The 10000-nt window shown below is 40.8% G+C and overlaps 1 long non-coding RNA gene across 1 annotated transcript; it reads right to left on the bottom strand.

Moving 5' to 3' along the window:
• Positions 1 to 2283: 2283 nt before the first annotated feature.
• Positions 2284 to 9850, bottom strand: LOC138057691 (uncharacterized). Its single transcript, XR_011133697.1, has 3 exons — positions 9721 to 9850; positions 7382 to 7514; positions 2284 to 2506 (listed from the first exon to the last, which is right to left on the bottom strand). It is a non-coding gene; the product is annotated as an uncharacterized lncRNA (long non-coding RNA).
• Positions 9851 to 10000: the final 150 nt, after the last annotated feature.

Here is a 10000-nt window from a genome sequence, read left to right as displayed (position 1 = left end):
GTGAGACGACCACCTCGGGAGGGGCGCTGGTTGCATGAAGCAGATTAAAGGTAAGCAGGGAATTTGACTGAGTTGACTGTTCATAGGCTTCAGGATCTCGACTCTCACTGACTGTTTGTGCCTGGTTTGGAGCTGATGACCATGCTCTTCTGTACTGGTCAAGTAGTTGGTGATAAGACTGTTTGTAAAACATACCTTCTTGGAATACGCCCCTCCCGAGGTCCATGCCATACTGAAGAAGTGCTTTATTAGCGTCGTTTTTCTCTTTAACTTCCCAATACATGCCCTTAACGGCTTCATACTTGTCTTTCAGAATTTCATGACTTTCTGTGAGCTTCGCCAGATCTTGTCTGGCGTGGTTTAATTCTTGCGACAAGGCCTTCGCGTATGTTTCCCATTCTACGGATTGTTGTTTAAATTTCTGTATATCCAGTTGCTGAATATGATAATCATCAATGAGCCACTGCCGCTCGCTTAGCAAACTTTGGATTGTAGTTTGCTGTTGATTTATAATTTGACAAAGTTGCTCCTTAGACAGAGGAAGACTGTTGTTTGCCATGAGGAATCCCGCAAAAACAAATGCGGAGTAACTGTAGGAAAAATAATAATAAAAGGCCTCAACATATCAGGACAATTGTTTCCTTATAATACGTTATCCCTGCTCTAAAAGAAAATTATTGAACGCGGAAGACGAAAATTGTGCGTAAAAAATCAATGACTTAAAATAACTCCGCTTTTAGTTTTTAACGGTAAAGAATTCTCCGCCGAAAACAAACCTCTGTATGCTGGTAAATAGACTTACCTTCAGTTTACGAAACTCTTTTTGAACCAATAACAATATTTTGAATTATAACCTTATCTTTTTACCCAACACTAAGGAAATTGTTCCTCCGGTACAAATTGAGCAAAACAAGTGAATACTTTCTTTTGCTGCAGTGATGCCTTTGGCGTCACAATACCAAAAGAATTCCTTGCGCGAGCTTTAGCACCTAGCTAGAGGTACACTAGTTCACTGGTTTACTTTCGATTTAGAAACTAGGTTATTTTAAGGGTTTAACTGAAGTGATCATTTAAAAACAGTTTAGTCACTTATTTTAGGACCTTTGCATTTAGTTTTCCGGCGCATTTCTACCGCGCGCGCAAAGTGTCGCAATGTTTCTTGCTGTCTTACATTAAGCGCGTGCTGACTGAAAATGTAGGCAAGCAAGGTGTTTGTGATTCCATCATGGATAGTTTTTATAAAATAATTAGGATAGTACGCGCAGTCTCATTGGTCAATTGAGTATGGAAACGCGGCTGTGACATCACGCGAATTTTGATTGGTTATATGCCGCCAGACGCGCGTTTTGATTGGCTGGTAGGAAAAATGAGCGTGTATCAAGGAAATCTGTTTCAATAAGAATTTTTCTTCATTTGTTTCCTTCATTTGTCGAGTTATCTTTGAGAAATATTTTATAAGAATTCGAACTCGACAGTTATGCATACCCTCAACTGAGGCTTGGGTTTGCATAACTGTCTCGAGGCTATGGAAACACGGAAGACGTCCTCTATTGCTTAAATAATTAGCTGACTTATTATTTTCATGAATGTCAGTGATCCCACTTTTTTAAACATCAATTATTTGCTCTGCTAATCCTCGATGAAATTTAGTCGCAATACACGAGAACTACCTAACAGGAAATTCCTCTCGCACTCTCGGAAAGCAGCATTTGTAGTTAAAATTTATTCATGGCAACATTCGCATGAAATCAGATGGTTCATCACTTTGACATTTTCGCATGCGCAAACAATAATTTGCAATTATTTTAGAAGCGCAATTTGGATTTTGGGTGGTAAACTGCCAAAGTAGCTATTTCATATCCATTGAGCGCAAACGGAATGTTTGTTTTATTAAATGCCATTTTTTCTGAACTGGACTATTTCATTTTTATGAAACATCCCGCGCAATCAGTTCCCATAAAAGGTCATAGGGTATATGAGCTGATTACTGAGATTGAGTGAGTCATAAGTATAAATTGCACTAGGAATTTGACTTGGCCTCAGTGCATAACGCAAGCAATACCGAGAGAAATTTATTGATAGGTAGCGTTGTGTTAGAAAAGTCTCCACTTCTCAACTAAAATTTCGTTGACACCTTTTACGTGCGATTTGCGCATATTTACAAAATGTGCGTATGATTGCCGTTGTCGTTTTACGAATAGCATTTTTATCACAAAATGCAACAGAACTCCCTCTTATTTTAACTTAAGGCCACGCAAACGAAGAGTAAGCTGGGGTCGGAGATTCCAGTATAAGGAGGCTTTTATTCCAAGCGAATCTCTTTCTCTCTTAAATTGCTACAAGTATTTTGAGAACTATAAACTGTTTATTCGTCGATCTTCTTTAGGAACAGTTTCGCCCGTCAACAGAAACCGATTTGTCCGGCGAAGCATCTTGAACCGCCTTTTCCCTTCTCATTTCTTGTCCATTCTGTCTCGACAGAATCGCCACTTTGTTCAACCTCCTCCTAATAAAAACAAGGAATGGGTTAAGTCATTACAAGGTGTGATTAACTTGCGTTGATTTTTCGTGGCAACAGCAGTTCTTTGTTCCGTTGGTCCATTCCAATCCAGGCGTGATGTTGTTTATCAACTAATTCCCAGGGCCGTCCGCTTTCATTTGGAATTCCCGGGAAGGAGATTGCAATGATCTTCTCTCTAAATTAACGATTACCGTTAATTCGTAATTTAAATTTGGTACTTGTATTAGCAGAGGAAATAAGGAAAATCAGAGATCGTACCCGTGGATTGGATTTGATTTTAAAATGTTTAGCATTGTCGTGAAGTTTGGTAACCGACCTTTTGCAGTGTTTAATGCCTAGTGATAGTTAACAAATTGGTACGAGTAACAGGTTGGTATACATGGATGAAATATGTAGATGACCTTTCAGTTTTGGAGTGCATCCCTAGGTGTTCTCCTAGCTACATGCCCTGCATCGCGAACGAAATAGCACAGTATGGATCAGACCACGGTATGCGCCTCAATGCAAAGAAATGTAAAGAGATCATATTTAGTTTCCTGCAATATTAGCCCTTCCCGGCAACTCCTCTGTGTTTATCTGGCCGTGTAATTGAGAGGGCTGGTCACTATAAGTTGTTAGGTGTATTTATTTCTAGTGACCTTTCCTGGAATAAGCACTGTGAATATGTCCTTGCAAAAGCTAATAAGCGTTTATACGCATTCAATTTGAGAGTGTTAAGGAAATGTGGCGTTGCCTGCCAGGATTTGGTTCAAGTATACTGTAGCCTGGTTAGATCAGTTATTGAATATGCAGCACCCGTCTGGGCAGACCTTCGGGTTTATCTGAGCAAAACCCTAGAATTGATACAAAAGAGGGCATGTAACATTATTTTCCCTGGGCTGCCATATGATGTAGCCCTTAGCCGTTCAGGCTTGCTGCCCCTCAGTCAAAGGCGGGAAAAATCATGCCAAAAGTTAAAGCAGAATTTCCGAGATAAAGGTTTTCTTTCAAACATAATACCCATTCCCCCTGAAACCCACCATGGGTATTCTCTTCGCTCTGGCTCTGTTGTAAATAGCAGTGTTAAAGTAGTTGCCAGGACTGAACGGATGAACAATTTTTGTACTTATAAATATCAATATATAGTTGCTGGTGCCCTTGTAATTCAGCTGTAGCTGCAAGAGGGGTAAATAAACTGATCAATCAATCAATCAATCAATAGTGTTTAAAATATTATCCCTGAGCAGCTAGCGGTGTGGTGGTCGAGTTAATCAACATTCCCAGCTTCGAGTCCTATGTCCCCTTTGGGTTTTTTATATAAAAGATATATGACCATTTTCCATACATAATCCATAGCAAGCTTTCAGTCTTCTAAATTAACGATAACAGTAAATTCAGAGCAAATTACGAATTAACAATAATAGTTAATTCGAGGGAGAAAATGGCTTGGAGGTTGATTCAATCAAACCATCCATTTTCGTTCCCAGACACCATCGTTTATCTTAGCCGGTGGGGCCTTCGCACGAGAAAACAAAGGACTCTGGAGACATACGAAATTCAACTTTTTTCATTGGTTAGCGAACAATAAAATCTTGAATCGGAAGTAAAAATGGGGTCAGCTGGCGCGAAGCCGGTCGGTCACATGATCAGAGTGCCTATTAAAAACTGCCATATCACTTTTTGCATCGTTCTGTTCGACACGAAGGGACTCATCCTATAAGTTGAGGCGACTCAATTAAGGCTTTACATAGCGACCCTTCAAGTGTAATCCTTCTAAGTGCCGACATGTTTGGTACTATTGACGACTTCTTTATGAACTCTGGAATTCCTGGAATCTGGGACTGCGAATCCTGTGGATGTCTCTAGGGGCCCGTTTCTCGAACTTCCCGAACTTTTGCGGGCCATTTTCGGGTGTCACAATCCCCTTGGTATCTCAAGAACGCCGGGAGAGGATTTACGTCGTCAAACTTCACAGTTATTTTGCTTTTTGTTACCTTGAAAACATATTAAAAGATCGCTTCCTAAAACAAGCGCAGTTGACAGTTTCACAAAGGGTTTTGCGGACCTAAACGTTTTCAGGCCTATCGAGAAACGGGCCCCAGACCCCTTTCGTTTCTTCGAACGAAAGCCCCGCCTGCTAAGAGAAACGGTGGGATCTGAGAACGAGAATGTCGAATCATCATGTGGCAACATGCAACATGATCTCTTCTCTAAAGGAATGAAATTAACGATAATCGTTAATTCGTACGGTTTTATACTTTCCAGTTTCCCGTAATTTCGAAGCCGGAGAACAATGCGAATAAAATTTGAGTGACCTGAATTCTTGTCCCCACTGCAGCATGGACCTCTTAACCAGTGATCCCAGTGCTCTTGCCCAAAGAGGTTAGAGGTTAGAGGTTACCCAAGAGGGAAAGTACACTTAGCCATCTCCCAAAAGAAGGTTGGACATTTCGTAACAATTACACGACGCAATATGCCCTTGTAATATTACAAGGTTCCAGCTGTAGAACGGTTAAGAGAGCCATGTGATCGAGGCAGATGTGTCCAGAAATGGGCCGCCACGCAGCTCTCGGAGCGACTCCCGGGATTGGTTCAGAAAACAATGCACACAAAGAACAATACAAAAGAAACAATGGACCATGAAGAAAAACACAATAGAGCGTCCTAAAGCAATCCAACGAAATTAGAGGTTGTAGAGAGCTACGTCCTGACTACCAGAAATACCCCTAATTAGATGGATGCGGATTTTATCACTCGTGTCCCGGAATAGAGACGCAATGAACGCCACAAATTTAAAGTGTCCGCTAAATGCTACCCCTCTAGTAAGGATAAACGGCTGCATTTACCCTAAGGATAAACGGCTGCATTTACCCTAAGGATAAACAGCTGCGTTTACCCTAAGGATAAACAAGTTTGTTTACCCTAAGGATAAACGGCTCCATTTACCCTAAGGATAAACGGGTGCATTTACCCAAAGGATAAACAGCTGCCTTTACCCTAAGGATAAACAGCTGCCTTTACCCTAAGGATAAACGGGTGCATTTACCTAAAGGATAAACAGCTGCACTTACCCTAAGGATAAACAGGTGTGTTTACCCTAAGGATAAACAGCTGCATTTACCCTAACGATAAACAGCTGCATTTACCCTAAGGATAAACAGCTGCATTTACCCTAAGGATAAACGGTCATACGGAAGGGAGATCTGGTAAAGTTCGATTTCAAGCATGCTCAGTTCCAGCGAGGCCCGAAATACGGGCTTTTCTTTCACTGCGCAGGTTTGTACTCTGTGTTGTGATTTTGGGTGATTTGCGGAATAAACATGGATTTCGAGAGTATTCTTGAAGAGGTTCTTTTGGGTAGAGGACAAGGAAACCTTAAACTTAAGCCGAAACAGAAAGAAGCGCTACAGGCGATTGTTTTTGAACGATCGAGATTGTTTAATTGTCGGAGCAACTGCAGAATCACTGAAGCGAGCGCTTAGGCTTAATCAATAAACGAGTGCTATTTTCTTCACACGATCTTGTGCAAAGTGTAGTTAACCAAACTGTAAATTGAAAGCTAAAATGTTAAAGAGGGTTTAGGCCTAATCACTGAAACGAACGCTTAGGCTTAATCAGTAAACGAGTGCTATTTTCTTCACACAATCTCGTGAAAAGTGTAGTTAACCAAACCGTAAATTGAAAGCGAAAATGCTAAAGAGTGCTTAGATCTAATCACTGCAACGAGTGCTATTTTCTTGACACGATCTCGTGAAAAATGTAGTTAATCTAACTGTAAAATTCACAATTGATCACTACTTAATTCGCGAGTCACGCTTTAAGAACGAGAAATACTGTTTTGAATAAATTACATACTTTAACTTCAATTCCAAACCTTCACTAAGTGCCCCGCGAAATAAGCCAATCTGAGCGTAGATTGCATTGCCGCAACCTTTTCTTAGTAGCCAATGAAAAATGATGTACTGTCGAACTTTACCAGATCTCACATTTCCAGTGACAGAGTGAGATCTGAGTACGAGATTACGGTTGCATTTACCCTAAGGATAAACGGCTGCATTTACCCTAAGCTAAAAAGAACTCTAACCTTAACCTTCACCTTATTAGGGATTTTACGATCTACGACGGCGACGACAACGAAAACGTCACCTGAAACTATAACGTTCCACTATCGTAAGTTTCTCGCGGTTAGGCCGTCTCATTCGTGTCGTACAATGCTGGCGAAGTACCCTAAAAATAAATTGGTACGGCCGGTTTCAGAGTAAAAATAAAAAAAATATAGATTCATATTTGTGCGCTCGCGTTGTCGTCAAAACCTCAAATTTGGTGATTTCATGCCGTTGTTGTGCAGTGCCGCGCGAATTTCTGCTAAAATGCGTGCTGCACGTGCAGAAACGTGCAGCACGATTATTTTTCCTTTTTTAACCAATAATGTTGTTGTTATCTCGTACCCAGATCTCAGTCTGTCAGTATGACCGTGGGAGATCTGGGTACGAGATTAATATTGTTGTTTCGTGGCTTTCTCGTTGACGACCGCGTCGAAGATCGTAAAGTCCACATTTTTGGGAAGAGGTAGTAAAGGCTAGACTTCGAGTTGGATGTCAAAATAATTACGTGCATTTCTGGAAAGAATGTAACTCACCATCCCCGAATTAGATCACCTTTGCTCGGGGGAGGGGAAGGAGAGCTCCCATCACTTTTCTTTCCACTTACTTTTCCTTCCTACCCCTCTCCCAACAACGCCTTCTTCCAAGGTTATATTTTATGAAGCGCCTACACAATTGAATTTAACGAGAGATTGGTATAATAGCCTATGTAAGCTCTTAGGATCAGTTACTATGGCAACCCACAACACCGGAAACTCATGGTGACCGGAGTAACAACCTCATCGGAAAGAAGATCCAAGCGTTGTAATACAGCTTTTCCCCTCTCGGATGACTTGCTGAAAACTGTGCATGCTCCAAATAGCACGATGAAGAAAGCCAAAAGTAGTCTGTGCTTCATTGTTTGAAAGAAACTAACAATAAAATAAAAGGAAAGAAAAAAAATTAAAATGAACTAAACCCGAATGGAAATTTGGCGATTGATTCCTAAGTAACCATAGAATAGAAAATAATAATTCATATAAAACACTTCATTGCGCCCTATTTTGTCCTCTCTCAGGAGCCCATCATCCGGAGCGTGCAACTTACCTATTTTCGTGCAACGGCGTTTTCACAAGTAAGGTTATTTTTAGATTGAATTTCCCGCTAATAAGACTCCCACAGGAGCCCGATCACCAATTACAAGAAATTAAGCTGACGTCATAGGGTCACCGAACCGGAACTGCCTTTGTTTTTTGACCTAATTCGCGGGAAGGGCTAGTCTAAAAATAAACCTACTTGTGAAAACGCTGTTTCACAGACGCTGTATGGAAGTTGCACGCTCCAGATGGGCTCCTGCCTCTCTTTATGATTACGGAATTGGCACCATACCACAGCTCCCTTTGTAGCTACTGAACTACTGAGAACGTAAGGATTTTTAATTAAAATTATTGGTCTAGGACTTATTTTGTGCCTCCGGGAATCTGACTTCCTTTCAAAGATTTGCTGTAATATCTTTAATAATCGACTCTCTTTTGTCATCTTCCATAACTTGAGACAAGAGAAAATGAGGAGACAGAGAGGGAGGTTCAGGGCGTTGGCCGGGATATGTCATGTCCACGAAAGTTATTTTTAGACGAGCGGAAGTCTTTGTTCTAGCGGAAGTCTGTCTTCCGAGACGTCTGCATGCAGTCTTGCCTCGCTCACAGGTTCTTAGTGAAAAGAGAAAATGGCGGCGCACGTGGAAGGCAGATGAATATTTCTTTTCTTTCAAACATCAGACCGAGGTTGGCCTGCATGCGGACGTCCCGGAAGACAAACTTCTGCTAGAACAAAGATTTCCGCTCGTCTAAAAATAACTTTCGTGGACATGACATATCCCAAGGGCTGGACCGGGAGCCTCCCTCTCTGTCCCCTCATTTTCTCTTGCTTGAGACCACCAAGATAAACTATCCAGATGATAAGTCACTATCCAGAGGAGAAAATATGAGAGCAAATAGAGCGACTTTCGTAAGTATAACCTTGAAAAAGTGTTCGCAATTTTTTTTAACGGACTAATGTTTGGCAAGATTTTTTCCTTATTTCAGCCAAGGAAACTCCTAATATGGGCAGTAAACAGTTCGATTGCCCAATCAAATTACTGCATTTCAAATGACATCAAAGCGAAATGCCGATCGCTTTCCAGAAAGTTCCATGTGGAGATGACGTTGTTTGCATCCGCGTTCCAATTTGCTCTCGTTTGTTTTTGTTCGATAAGCCAATGAAATGTTTTGCATTTTTATTTAAGTTGTGCTTTTACGTCTATTTTTCAAGTTCATTCGAAAGTCGCTCTAATGAAATCCTTGCACAGATTAAACTGTTAGATATTTACTTATCCACCGAAAAAAAAGTCATCTGTCCAGCTTTTGAACGACTGGAAACGAAACTATAATTTGTCAAAGACTACTTCTATAAACCCTTGCCTATAGTTAACGAAATCAATCAGTTTTGGATAATGATTGGCGATCGGGGACACTCGAAAAAAGCCCAATTTTACACCTATAAGCCTTAAGAGTATTAGTCCGGATGCTCTATTAAGCCCACTGAATAATAACTAACGGATCCAACGGGGCTTCTTTTTGCGACCCCCCGTTTGTTATTCCCTGCCTGAGGGAGAATGAGTGCCTCATCACAGACTTGACGGAGCTATATCTTGCTGTGCGCCGGTCTAGGTCTAGATATGTCGAAATCCGGATTTTTCGCAGTCGTAGTTAGGAAGATGAAAATTTAGTTTGTTTGTAGGGGGACACAAGGCGGCCTTTATCAATCCTTAGAATTGCTGTACTAAAATTGACGCTGTTACAGCACAATGACGGCGAAAAGTTGAAGCAATAAGCCATGATTAGCTTCGCGTTTACGGCAGACGGCAAACGTGAAACTGAAATTTGCGTTTTGTCAAATATCAAAGAAACTGGTCTGATTTTAGCTACTTTTTTGCCTGTTATCTACAAATGTCGCGCAACTTCTGGGATGAGAGACAAAAGTTAGAATAAGAGAATTTTCATGCTTTTATGACAAGCAACAGCCTGCCGTTTGACGTTTCCCGTTTCACGTTTCACGTTTCCCGTTTCACGGAAACGCGATGCTAAATCTCTCTATTACCTTGACTTGAACGCGATCTTCGTTCAATTCTTTTCCTAGTCGGCAGTACGTTGGAGGGTTTCACAAATTGCTTACAATGTACTTCGCAAACTCTAGGTTAGGCTTTTTAAACAACTTGATCGATTTTTTTTTTTTCTATCTTTAGTAATGAATTCATTTGTCAGTTAATTAGAACAGAATTACAAGTTAATAACCTCTTGATTATTTAGCATGTTTGAAATCTTTTCACCTTCATAAAGTTGCTGTGCCGTTTATTTACATAGTGGGTATTTTGATCTAT

Source organism: Montipora capricornis, chromosome 7 (genome assembly GCF_036669925.1).
Source record: "Montipora capricornis isolate CH-2021 chromosome 7, ASM3666992v2, whole genome shotgun sequence".
Taxonomy (NCBI): Eukaryota; Metazoa; Cnidaria; class Anthozoa; order Scleractinia; family Acroporidae; genus Montipora; species Montipora capricornis.
This window is presented reverse-complemented; position numbering and strand designations above follow the sequence as displayed.